Below are 13,507 nucleotides of genomic sequence, written 5' to 3'. Positions count from 1 at the left end.
TCAAAGAACCCCAATTATTCAATTTTTGATGAAATCATACAAAGTTTAATTTTGGACCCTTTATTCCTCAACTGTTGGGACCAAAACTCCCAGAATCAATCCCAACATTCCTTTTGTGGTCATAAACCTTATGTTTAAATTTCATAGATTTCTATTTACTTATAGTAAAGTTATGGTGCGAAAACCTAGAAAAATGCTTATTTGGGCCCCTTTTTGGCCCCTAATTCCTAAACTGTTGGGATCTGAACTCCCAAAATCAATCCCAACCTTCCTTTTGTGTTCATAAACCTTGTCTTTAAATTTCATTGACTTCTATTCACTTCTACTAAAGTTATTGTTCGAAAACCAAGAATAATGCTTATTTGGGCCCTTTTTTGGCCCCTAATTCCTAAACTGTTGGAACCAAAACTCCCAAAATCAATCCCAACCTTACTTTTGTTGTCATAAACCTTGTGTCAAAATTTCATAGATTTCTATTTCCTTAAACTAAAGTTATAGTGCGAAAACCAAGAAAATGCTTATTTGGGCCCTTTTTTTGTGTTTAAATTTCATAGATTTTTACTAGTTAGATTGCGAAAACCAAATGTCTTCCGACGACGAACAACAACGACGCCAACGCGATACCAATATACAACCAAAATTTTTTCAATTTTTGCGGTCGTATAAAAATTTAAATTAAACATATACCTATTTGCATTAGGGTCCAGTATCCAAAATCTAAATGTTTGGGTAGATTCAGCATTTTAAACCACCAACAAAACATATATTTTTTTAACTATTTTTTTACCCTTCGACCTTAATATGAGCCAATTTGAAAACCATGATAGGCCAAAAATCAAAATTCCAGGTACACTGTTAGATCCAGCGTATCAAAGAAACTAACAAAATTCATTTTATGTTGAAACCAAACAAAACTATATTTTGGACCTAAATGACCTTTGTCATTTCGGGGCCTTTTATAACTGACAATGCAGTATGGGCATTATTCATTGTTGAAGGCTGTACAGTAACCAATAGTTGTTGATTTCTGTGATTTCTCTTGTGGAGAGTTGTCTCATCTGCAATTATACCACATCATCTTTTTTACATTCAATGTGGACGAAATTCCAAAAGGACTCAAACAGTTTCATTTTGGACCTTTTGAACCTTAAAATGGACCAATTTTAAAAATTAGACACAAAATGAAAATTCTGAAAACACAGTTATATCCAGCATATCAACCGAACTAACAAATTCAATATTTGTAGTAATCAAACAAAATTAAAATTAGCTCAATATGGACCAAATTTAAAAGGACTAAACAAGAATGTGTCCCCAGTACATGGATGCCCCACTCGCACTATCATTTTCTATGTTCAGGGGACCTGAAATTGGGGTCAGAACTCTAATTTGACATTAAAATTAGAAAGATCATATCATATGGAACATATATACTAAGTTTCAGGTTGATTGGACTTCAACTTCATAAAAAACTACCTCGACCAAAAACTTTAACCTGAAACTGGACAGACGAACAAACGAATGAACGCACAGACCAGAAAACATAAGTCCCCTCTACTATCGTAGGTGGGGCATAAGAATTAGAAATAGTGTGTACACTGTTAGTTTTGGCTAATCAAAGAGACTAAATAATATTTTTTTTAATGAATTAAAACAAAGTTTTTTTTATTTTGGACCCTTAAGACCTCAATGTTGACCAATGTAAAAGCGGGACCCAAAAATCCAAAATAGCAATATAGTTTGATTCAGCAAACAAAAGTACCACACAATTTCAAGACTTTGAATTAAACCCAATTGAAACAATACCGTTTGTATAAATTGCTTAATTCTTAAAATACATTCTACTTTTGCCCAAACAAACAAGAGACTACTATATTGGACTAATGTCAACAACAGGGCACTATCAATCCATATTTTCTGTCACATAAACATTATAGAAGATATACAATCAATTTATGAAATAATAAGTGGTAGAAAAGTAGAGACAATAACCTCGTTTTGGCCAGCAATAAACTCAGTAAACAAATATAGATTTTAATTCTTAAACTCATTATTTTTTAGAAATACATTTATGGAACACAACTGGATCTTTTCTACGAAAAAAATAACATAATTTTATCCCAGTGTTTCAGGTCATATTTTGACAAAATCCATCCATATATCTGCAAATAACAAAATTTTGCACAAATTCTGACACCTCAGGTTGTATTGTCTGACTTCACGTTACTCTTTTGTTCATTACTTCACATTTTGGTAGTTTTAAACCATCAGTTCACTTGTTTATCATTGTTCCTGAAAGAAAAAAGTACATAGTATTGTACATGTATATAATAAATGGTGATGTACAATGTATGTAAAACAAAAAATATGCATACATCATGTCCATTAATGTGGCATGGAAAAAAATCCCCTTCTAATTTTTATACATTTTGTATATATCTCTTGTTATATGTCATGGTATTTTCTGATATTTTTAATGCAGCAATTAAAAAAATGCTGACTTGTGATTTATCATTTGGCAGCAGTAAAATTTCATATCTCTGACTTGTGATTAAGCTAAGAAACACTGATGATGAATTAAGACACTTGCAAGTGAATAATTCAACCTCATTGAATCCCTTTCATGTGATCTTCAATTAAACCCTTAGCTAGAAATGGATTATGAATAGTTGATGTGTGTTAGGCTATAAATCAGTTATTAGAAAAGAATGTCAACATTGAAAGTGAAATAAAGGTAAAATCATTAGATTGACTGATTCGATCCACAAACAAATCATTCTTATACAGGTAAAGTCGAAAACTAGCTTATTTTTTTTAACCTTACAAGTTTAAACATGTATATAAATACTTGTACATACTTGTATATATCAGTTAGACTGAAATGGGTGATCTTAAATCACTGATTCAAGTAACATTTTGTCCAGAAATGTTGAAAGTAAGAGTTGTCTTTCTTTAATAATCACCAATTTTCAAAGTACTAGTAGTATAAATAAAACACTAGACTAAGTGATTTAATCTTATTGTACTTTAAATATACTGTACAATATTTATGAACCAGGGACTAATTATGTTCATATATGAAATCCCATTTAGTTCATTTAAAATCACCTCAGTAAATAGTTTCTGGTGTTTTCTTTCATTATCAGGTATGGAATGTCAGACCTTTTTACTAGGGTCATCCCTCTGACATACAAGTTAGAAAGCTAGTCCTACTGTACCTAGGCCCTCTCCTGTCAAACACTGGTAGACCATTTCTGAAAGACAATTATAAACATTGATTTCAAAAATTCAGATAACAAAAATTCAAAGTGAGGTCAATAAATAGTCTTTTAATCAAAGCAAGTTTTAGATCTATGGAATATAAAAAAAAATTCAAGACCTGCTTTCTTTCAAATTCCCTAATGAGATTTGTTGACCTGAATTTTCATACTCTATTATATAAACAATGATAACTACAGATATTCAAATGATTTAAAAGGATGTTCAAGCTTAAACAATATAGTTAGTACTATAAGATTAAAACACTTGTGACAATATACATTGTTAGAGGAGGATGACCAAGTAAGTCACCATTATCAGGATTCTCACTACAGATTTTTTTTTTACATGGTGAGTCAAGCAGTGAAAAGATGAAATTTTCTTGATACACTACATATGCAAGCCCACTAAAAAAAATTAAACGTTTGCAAGAACAATGTACATAATGTATGAATATTACTGAAACATACATGATGATCATCTGATGAGTTGAGCCTTTTCAACTAATTTTTAGGGTTGAAAACCAATGTGCACATCTACATGTAAACAGACACTGACAGTTTTTCTAAATACTGTTTCAGTGTTCGTTTTATATGATTTTCACTGACTGCCCAAGAGCAGCTGTTCAAGTCATGCTTCAGTGATTCCCTATATTTTTCCAAGCATAAGGAAATAAGGAATGGCCCGGCCACCTGAATAAACCCTGCAACTCCACCTCTGATTTTGACAAGCTTTAAATGCATGATATTTTCTACATGTATGTTTTAAATCATATTAATGTGAAAGTTGAGGTCTATTTCTGTATATATACATGTATTATTGTCAGTGGCGGATCCAGAACTTTTCATAATGGGGGGGGGGGGGGGGGGAGGGCACTGACTGAACTAAAGGGGGTTCCCACTCCAGTCATGCTTCAGTGACTCCCTATTTAATCAACAATTTTTTTCTCACAAAAGTGGGGCCCCACAGGACCGCCCCCCGGGAACCGCCTATGATTGTACACTTTAATGAGATATGTCTCATTGGCTGTCATACCACATGTTGTTTTAACAAAGATAAATTACATTGAATTAAAAAGGCCAAAATTTAACTGACAGAAAAATGTAAACAATTACAAACCATGAATGTACATGTTCGAAGGGTATACATATTTTGCCTTGCAAAAGTCTGCCTTGAGTCACAAGCCCAATGTCTGAGTTTGGTACATGTAAATTAAAAATAGATACAAATTTAGTAAAATAATTTTTGAGGCTCTTAAGGAAAAATGTGGAAATTTCTGGTGGCTGTGCTGAAAGCATTAATATGTGCCCCACTGTTTTAGGGTTTGTATGACAGAATGATTTATTGTCGGACATTTTGAGGGTTACACAAAGTTTGTGATACATTGCTGAAAGGCTTCAAAGCAAAAAAAAAATATAAAAGCCTTTCAATACCTTATAATTATTTTTACTAACAACAAGTGTTATCGGATACAGACAGCCTGAGAACCTTTACTATAAACCCATGTCTTTGAGTTGTAGACATGTTTTGAGGATCACCAGTGATCACTGCTTCTCAAAGTGCTTCTGTGTACGCCTTTCTGAGCCCCCTGCCACAGGTTTCACATCATAAAAACACAACTTGTACAAATCTTTCTTTGTGAAAATAGAGGAAATTACTGATTTTTTACGTCAATGCCTACAAAAAAACGAGCAGCATGTTTATGTTTTACTTAGAAAGCTTGCAAAGTTGTTTTTAACAATTTTTTGGGCTGAAGTTGCGAGTTTGACACAAAAAGAAGGACCTAGCGGCCACTTCAAAAGCTTGCCCATTAGTGGGCGATAAATAGTTGTTAAAAAAAATTATACCACACGAATCGGGTGAGTTTTGGCTATCTTACTTTCAATTTGGGCAACTTGAAATTACTCCACTCACCTGTATCGTGGCTTTCTGTTACCCACTACCATCTTCGAAGCGGCAAAGAGGAACAAGAATGCGGAACTGCGCATGCTCGAGATCGTTCATTTCAAATAGTAAAATTAGCCCATACCGGACGGTATTGTCAAGAATTTCAATAACGGCCGGGAAACAGACTAGGTAGGAATCCGATTAATTACGTATGTAACAATAATTATTGAGTCTATGGTTACATTGCGTTATTGTTACATTAATTCACTGTAATTTACGCTATGGCTAGTAATATGAAATAAAATAAAACTTGAAAACTCAGTTTATTTGAATTTTACAGAATTGCATACAATTCATAAATTTTTATTTGAATTTTACGGTTTCTACAAATCCAATATACGTTGTTTTTTGGAACATGGTTTTAGTTTGAGACGAATCATGGTGAAATCGTATTCCGTTTTAATGGATTTGAATGCTGTAAATAGATTCATAATTCTTCATTTTAGCATTACCAAAGTGCTTTTATCTTAGGTTTTTACTTCTTGATTTTAAAGTATGTAAATACATAGCTTTTGTATTGATTTATCCGGCTTCTCGAACCCCTGCTTTAATATAATGCATTTAATATTTGCCACTGGACGTCAAATACCAGTCCATTCATGTGTCCATACTATAAATAACTATAAATTTGTATCAAAAAAATTTTTATCTTCATTCTTCATACATTTCCTGTATTCAAATATACATGTACACATACCTAAAACTGAGATTATTCCAATTCTTTTTACAATAAAATTGGGAATATCCAAATAAATTTGAGTGTGAAAATAGTCTATTGTTTGAAAATCGATTCATAGCAGCTGTCCATCATACTGGTATTGCGGCTTAATTTAGTAATATAGATTCTAACTTTGTCCGCTGTTAAATGATTACTATTTTTCATGTATAAATGTTGGGATTCCTTCCCCCAAATGAAATCGATGACTGTTTCACATTTGACAAAATGTCTAACATTCTTATCCTTCAGACTCATGCCTCGTTCACACTTACATTTAGTTCGAATTGAATTCGAGTCGAATGCGAATTGAATTTTTAATTCGAATTGATTCGAATTGGCTCATGTGCGAAGTATCCAATTCGCATTAGAAACATGGTTTTGTTAATACGAATTAAAAGTTAACGTCGTTTGGACAGTAAAGTGAATTTGACGCGCATTGCAATTCGAATTAGAATTGACGTTAGGACGTAAACAAAGGCAACAGTAGTATACCGCTGTTCAAAACTCATAAATACATGGACAAAAAACTAAATCGGAATAACAAACTAAAACCGAGGGAAACGCATTAAATATAAGAGGAGAACACTGAAATGTAACACACACAGAAACGGACCAAGCATCAGACAAAATTCCACGAGAATAACAAATATAACATCAAAACCAAATACACGTAAAACGTTTCAAATGCGAATTAAACTAATTCGAATTAGTTAATGCGAATCGAATTCGAATAACGTGTGAACTCAGCAGCAGTACATATATATGCAAAATCCAGGCAGTTGCGTATGTTAAAATGTGAACTCTGGAAATGCCCGCATCGGTACGTAAGCCAGACAAAGAAAAGATGGACCTCATTATCGACAATTATGCCATATATAGAAGAGACGAAATGACAAGATAAGGATATATATTAGATGTGTTGCCTATAAACACTCGAAAAGAACATATTTATGATTTAAAATTGAGAATGGAAATGGGGAAATTCCGAATGTATCAAAGAGACAACCCGACCATAGAAAAAACAACAGCAGAAGGTCGCCAACAGGTCTTCAATGTAACGAGAAATTCCCGCACCCGGAGTCGTCCTTCAGCTAGCCCCTAAACAAATATATACTAGTTCAGTGATAATGAACGCCATACTAATTTCCAAATTGTACACAGGAAACTAAAATTAAAATAATTATACAAGACTAACAAAGACCAGAGGCTCCTGACTTGGGACAGGTGCAAAAATGCGGCGGGGTTAAACATGTTTGTGAGATCTCAACCCTCCCCCTATAACTCTAGCCAATGTAGAAAAGTAAACGCATAACAATACGTACATTTAAAATTTAATTCAAGAGAAGTCCGAGTCTGATATCAGAATATGTAACCAAGGAAAATAAACAAAATGACAATTATACATAAATAACAACAGACTACTAGCAGTTAACTGACATGCCAGCTCCAGACTTCAATTAAACTGATTGAAAGATTATGATTTCATCATATGAATATTAGGCACAATCCTTCCCGTTAGGGGTTTAGTATCATACCATCATAACATATAAATATATGAGAAGAACATAACCCGTGTCATGCCAACAACTGGTATTTGAATAAATGTGTTTAGTTCCGATACAAAGACCCTATAAGTGAATCAATATTAACGCCAACATATGCAATCTTTAATGACCTGACAACAGTATCGTAACTATATCCCTTCTTAATAAGTCTATTTAAAGGTTTTGTTAGTTTCTGCGGTGAATACTGACAATTTTGTGCTTTATAAAGAATATTTCCATAAAAAATTGGATGTGAAATACCTAAACGTATAAGAAGTCTGCATGTTGAGCTATATTTACGAATGATGTCCTTATACCGATGATAAAATTAAGTAAATGTATTCCGTTTTTATGGATTTGAATGCTGTAAATAGATTCATAATTCTTCATTTTAGCATTAACAGAGTGCTTTTATCTTAGGTTTTGACTTCTTGATTTTTAAGTATATATATAGCGTTTTTATTGATTTATCCTGCTCGAAACCCTACTTCCACCTCCCCGTGGTGAGCAGAGGAAAACAGTTATATACATGTTATGATTGACAATTCATAACATTTGTACAACTGGCTAACGGAAGAGGTTGATAAATGATAAATGAAATATAACATGACTGGGATAGAGAGTTGTCTCATTGGCTCTCATACCACATCTTCTTGTATCTTTTCATCTGTAATTTACCTGTAAAAGATTTGGCGCAAATGAAAGAAAAATCGGTGCAAATGCAAAACGCCGAATAAACCATATGAAAAATCGGGATGAAGTCCTTTGTTAGTTCCAGATTTTAATGTAAAGTTATGATTTTACACTTCACTGTCGTACAATTATATCAAACAGAAGTGCTACTTAATTATAATGAATAAAATGCTTCGCTTAGCGCCTAGGGGTAAGCGCAGGCGGTCGTATCCGCAGAGGTCAAACCCAAAAACAGTTGGGGCAAATTTGGACACAAAATAATATTCAAGCTTGATCTAGTCATATTTTGACATAATATAGGTATCCGACACAAAATAAAAATGGTCAAAGATCTTACCAATTTATTACGCAATTGAAGATTTCTTCTTGAAACTTTTCAAAACTTCGAAATTTGAAATTTTTTGAGAAAAAAATCCCCCCTCACCCCGTACCTTTTTGAAACCCCTCTTGGCGCGATAACCCTGAACCCAGCATTTTCTTTGGAATCTTGTAGTACGATTTCAGAGATATCCCTTTTTTCTTGACAATGGTGGCCCCGAAATGTAGTGCTCATTTTATAACTTGTTTTCCAGACGTGTCTGTAGTAAAATTTTAGATTTCAATAAAAATAATTTATGTAGAACTTTTCAGAGAGATCCCGTTTTCTTGACAGTGGTGGCCCCTAAATGTGGTGCTTATTTTATAACTTGTTTTCCAGACTGGTGTCTGTAGTAACATTTTACATTTCAATAAAAATAATTTATGTAGAACTGGCAAATCATCATTAAGTCAGGTATTTCATCACCACAATTTAATTAAAACCTGTCCCTAATTATTATATCATCGAGATTTGGTTCGGAAGTTTAGCTGCATCTGTGGAAATCTCACAACCACATCCTGGCAGTTTACAGTGATGTTCTTTATAAAGCCTGTTAATTGATATCCTATCCATGTAAACATAATACCTTCGCCCAACACAACCTGATAAAACCACCGAGATTGAACCCTGAACAGTTGGGTCAATTTTGGACACACTACTCAAGCTCGATATGGTCTGAATTTGGCTTTTGATCAAATTTCGACATAAAATTGGTTTCTAACACAATAAATGTGGTCAAAGATCTTCAAAAATTGAAATGGGAAATTTAATTAACCTAGTATGATCTGATATCCAATCTTGACCTTCATGGTTAGATTCAGCATATAAGAAACACAAAAAATGTAATTTTAGTTGAAATCAAACTAAGTATAATTTTTTTATCCTTCAAACCTTAATATGGACTAATTTAAAAACAGGGGCTAAACTATGGACAAGAGTGCACACGCTGAAATGTCTCTCTTTCTTCACTAATCATTGATATTATGTTGATAGTCCTAAATATAAAGCTTTATTACAACTGTCACATACACCCAACATTAACAAAGAAAACTAAACATTGATGATGATCAACGAACCATGAAAATGAGGTCAAGGTCAGATGAACCATGCCAGACAGACATGTACAACTAACAATTCTTCAATACAACAAATATAGTTGACCTTTTTCTTATAAATTAAAAAAAGACCAAAACACAAATACTTATCACATAGCAATAAACCATGAAAACGTGTTCAAGGTCAAATAAAACGTGCACGACTGACATGTAGATCATATAATTTTTCCATACACCAAATATAATTGACCTATTGCATATAATATTAGAAAAATAGACCAAAACTTAACCAGATGCTCCGCAGGGCGCAGCTTTATACGACCGCAGAGGTTGAACCCTGAACGGTTGGGGCAAGTATGGACACAACATTCAAGCTGGATTCAGCTCTAAATTTGGATTATGATTAAATAGTTGACACAGCATAGGTTTCTGACACAGAATGAATGTGGTCTAATGAACTTAAAAAAAAATTGCCTTTGAGCAATTCACTATGCTGTTGAATATTAATCCTCTCAAAAAAATGTTTGAAGAAGTTTTCTTTTTATATATGAAATCTGAAATGAAAAAAATTGACCCCCAATTTTTTTTTCACATCCCCTTTCCCTTATTTCAAAACTGATCTCAGTTCAAATTTCTAATGAAGTTTGCAACAATCACTACTCATTTAAATACATTATAAAATATTAAAATGTAAAAAAAGTGCTTGTTATCACTGAATGGTAAAGATTGTTTTAATCTACCAGTTGGTAGTTAAAGTGAATATACATTGTATATTGTATAAGACAATGATTTAAGTTGATTCAACTACTATTCTGGACAAAGAAAGATAACTCCAATTGAAATCCAATTGAAAATAAATTTCTTGCTATTGCACAATATTGTGCAATTAGATATTTCTTGCTATTGTGCAATACTGTGCAATTGAAAATATTTGCTATTGCACAATACTGTGCAATTGAAGATTTATTGCTATTGCTGAATACTGTGCAATTGAAAATTTCTTGCTATTGCACAAAACTTAATATAATAATTTTGGATCCTGATTCGGACCAACTTTAAAACTGGTCCCATAATCAAAAATCTAAGTACATGTTTAGGTTCAGCATATCAAAGTGGCCCAAGAATTCAATTTTTGTTAAAATCAAACTTAGTTTAATTTTGGACCCTTTGGACTTTTAAGTAGACCAATTTTAAAACAGGACCAAAAATTAAGAATCTACATACACAGTTAGATTTGGCATATCAAAGAACCCCAATTATTCAATTTTTGATGAAATCAAACAAAGTTTAATTTTGGACCCCGATTTGGACCAACTTGAAAACTGGGCAAATTAAAAAAAAATCTAAGTACATTTTTAGATTCAGCATATCAAAGAAACCCAAGGATTCAATTTTTATTAAAATCAAACTAAGTTGAATTTTGGACCGTTTGGACCTTAATGTAGAACAATTTGAAAACGGGACCAAAAATTAAGAATCTACATACACAGTTAGATTTGGCATATCAAAGAACCCCAATTATTCAATTTTTGATGAAATCAAACAAAGTTTAATTTTTGACCCTTTGGGCCCTTTATTCCTAAACTGTTGGTACCAAATCTCCCAAAATCAATACCAACCTTCCTTTAATGGTCATAAACCTTGTGTTTAAATTTCATAGATTTCTATTTACTTATACTAAAGTTATGGTGCGAAAACCAAGAAAAATGCTTATTTGGGTCCCTTTTTGGCCCCTTATTCCTAAACTGTTGGAACCAAAACTCCCAAAATCAATCCCAACCTTTCTTTTGTGGTCATAAACCTTGTGTCAAAATTTCATAGATTTCTATTTACTTAAACTAAAGTTTTAGTGCGAAAACCAAGAAAATGCTTATTTGGGCCCTTTTTGGCCCCCAATTCCTAAAACGTTGGGACCAAAACTCCCAAAATCAGTCCCAACCTTCCTTTTGTGTTCATAAACCTTGTGTTTAAATTTCATTGATTTCTATTCACTTATACTAAAGTTATTGTGCAAAAACCAAGAATAATGCTTATTTGGGCCCTTTTTGGCCCCTTATTCCTAAAATATTGGGACCAAAACTCCCAAAATCAATCCCAGCCTTCCTTTTGTGGTCATAAACCTAGTGTTATAATTTCATAGATTTCTATTCACTTTTACTAGTTAGAGTGGGAAAACTTAAACTATTCGGACGGCGACGGCAACGTGATAGCAATATACGACGAAAATTTTTTCAAATTTTGCGGTCGTATAAAAACAGATCAAAACATAAAGCTTAACTATAACCACTGAACCATGAAAATGAGGTCAAGGTCAGATGACACCTACCAGTTGGACATGTACACCTAACAGTACTTCTATACTAGACCTATTGCTTATAGTATCTGAGATATGGACTTGACCATCAAACTTACAGATCCATGAAATGAGGTCGAGGTCAAGTGAAAACTGTCCGACCGGCATGAGGACCTTGTAAGGTATGCACATACCAAATATAGTTATCCTATTACTTATAATAAAAGAGAATTTAACATTACAAAAAAAAAATTGAACTTTTTTTTCAAGTAGTCACTGAACCATGAAAATAAGGTCAAGGACATCGGACATGTGACTGACAGAAAGTTCATAATATGAGGCATCTATAAAAAAAAAATGAAGCATTCAGGTCTTCCAGATTCTAAATATAAAGGTTAAAAAGTTGGCTAACGTCACCAGATTACTTTTCCTATGTCGAGCTTTCTGCAACAAAAGTTGCACGCTTGACAAAAATTAAATGTACAAGAAGATCCAGCATATCATAGAGCCTCAATAATTCAGTTATTATGAAATTGAACGAATTTTGGCCCTTGGGACCTTAATGTAGACCAATTTAAAATTGGGTCCCAATATCCAAAATAAATACAAAGTAAGAACCCCCAAAAAGACTTTCAGTCAATCCCATTGAAATTGGTTAAAAGATTTGTATTAATATTCAATTAAAATTTCTTGCTATTGCACAATACTTAGTTAAATCTCCTGCTATATCAGAATTTGTTGCTTTTATATAAAAGTCAGAAATAATCAATGGAAAAATATCCCTAAAAGTGTAAACCAAATAAAATTTGGAACCCCCCTTTCTGTCATTTTTAAAATTTATTTCCAAAAGCTTTTGTCTTGAAACCCTAGAAAAATGATTGGTTTTGGTCACAAATTTCTAAACTTTTCAGGCAATTACACCTAAACTCAATTCCAGCCTTCCCTTTGTGATATGGAACCTCGTGGTACAATATCATAGATATTGTTCACTTGCACACATGATTATGACATCTTTACTTTCAATCCAATGGATGTGTAGTTTTTTTGGTGTACTAATTTTAAAATACTTAAGGTCTGAGAGAAGATTTATTTGTTAGTTGTTTTTGGCTTTGAACTAGCTTCCAGTGACCTCAAGAACTTTTAAGGTGCTTTGTGCTATGTATCTTGTTTTTATGTTAGTTGTTGATGTGCCTTGATCAAATCTTTTGAATTCAGACAATTGTTACTGAGTTTGTTCTTATGTTGTGCTGTTACGCCACTGTATCAGGTAATGAAGAGGGTTGAGAGCTCACTAATCACGTACTTTATGTGCCTATCCCAAGTCGGTTTGTTGTTTGTTTTTTTGGCAAATTGTTGGGTTAAAAATTAGGCCTAGTTTTCTCTTTGAAATGTTTCCCATTTTTCATGTCAGGACTTTTTTTATAAACACACTACAGTGCAAGTTTTTTCTCATTGTTGTATGTCCTACTTTTAATTGCTGACTACTGCTTCATTGATCTGGGATAGTGTCTCATTGGCAATCATACATTTATTTATTTAGCAGTTACTTTTAGGCTTCATTGATCTGGGATAGTGTCTCATTGACAATCATACATTTTTTTATTTAGCAGTTACTTTTAGGCTTCATTTATCTATTTGTAT

At 32.9% G+C, this 13,507-nt stretch overlaps 1 long non-coding RNA gene across 1 annotated transcript; it reads right to left on the bottom strand.

Moving 5' to 3' along the window:
• Positions 1 to 2,018: 2,018 nt before the first annotated feature.
• On the bottom strand, positions 2,019 to 5,208 carry LOC134727228 (uncharacterized). The gene is made up of 3 exons (XR_010108741.1): positions 5,173 to 5,208; positions 3,109 to 3,254; positions 2,019 to 2,292 (listed from the first exon to the last, which is right to left on the bottom strand). It is a non-coding gene; the product is annotated as an uncharacterized LOC134727228 (long non-coding RNA).
• Positions 5,209 to 13,507: the final 8,299 nt, after the last annotated feature.

The sequence above is a fragment of the Mytilus trossulus genome, chromosome 7 (genome assembly GCF_036588685.1).
Source record: "Mytilus trossulus isolate FHL-02 chromosome 7, PNRI_Mtr1.1.1.hap1, whole genome shotgun sequence".
Classification (NCBI taxonomy): domain Eukaryota; kingdom Metazoa; phylum Mollusca; class Bivalvia; order Mytilida; family Mytilidae; genus Mytilus; species Mytilus trossulus.
This window is presented reverse-complemented; position numbering and strand designations above follow the sequence as displayed.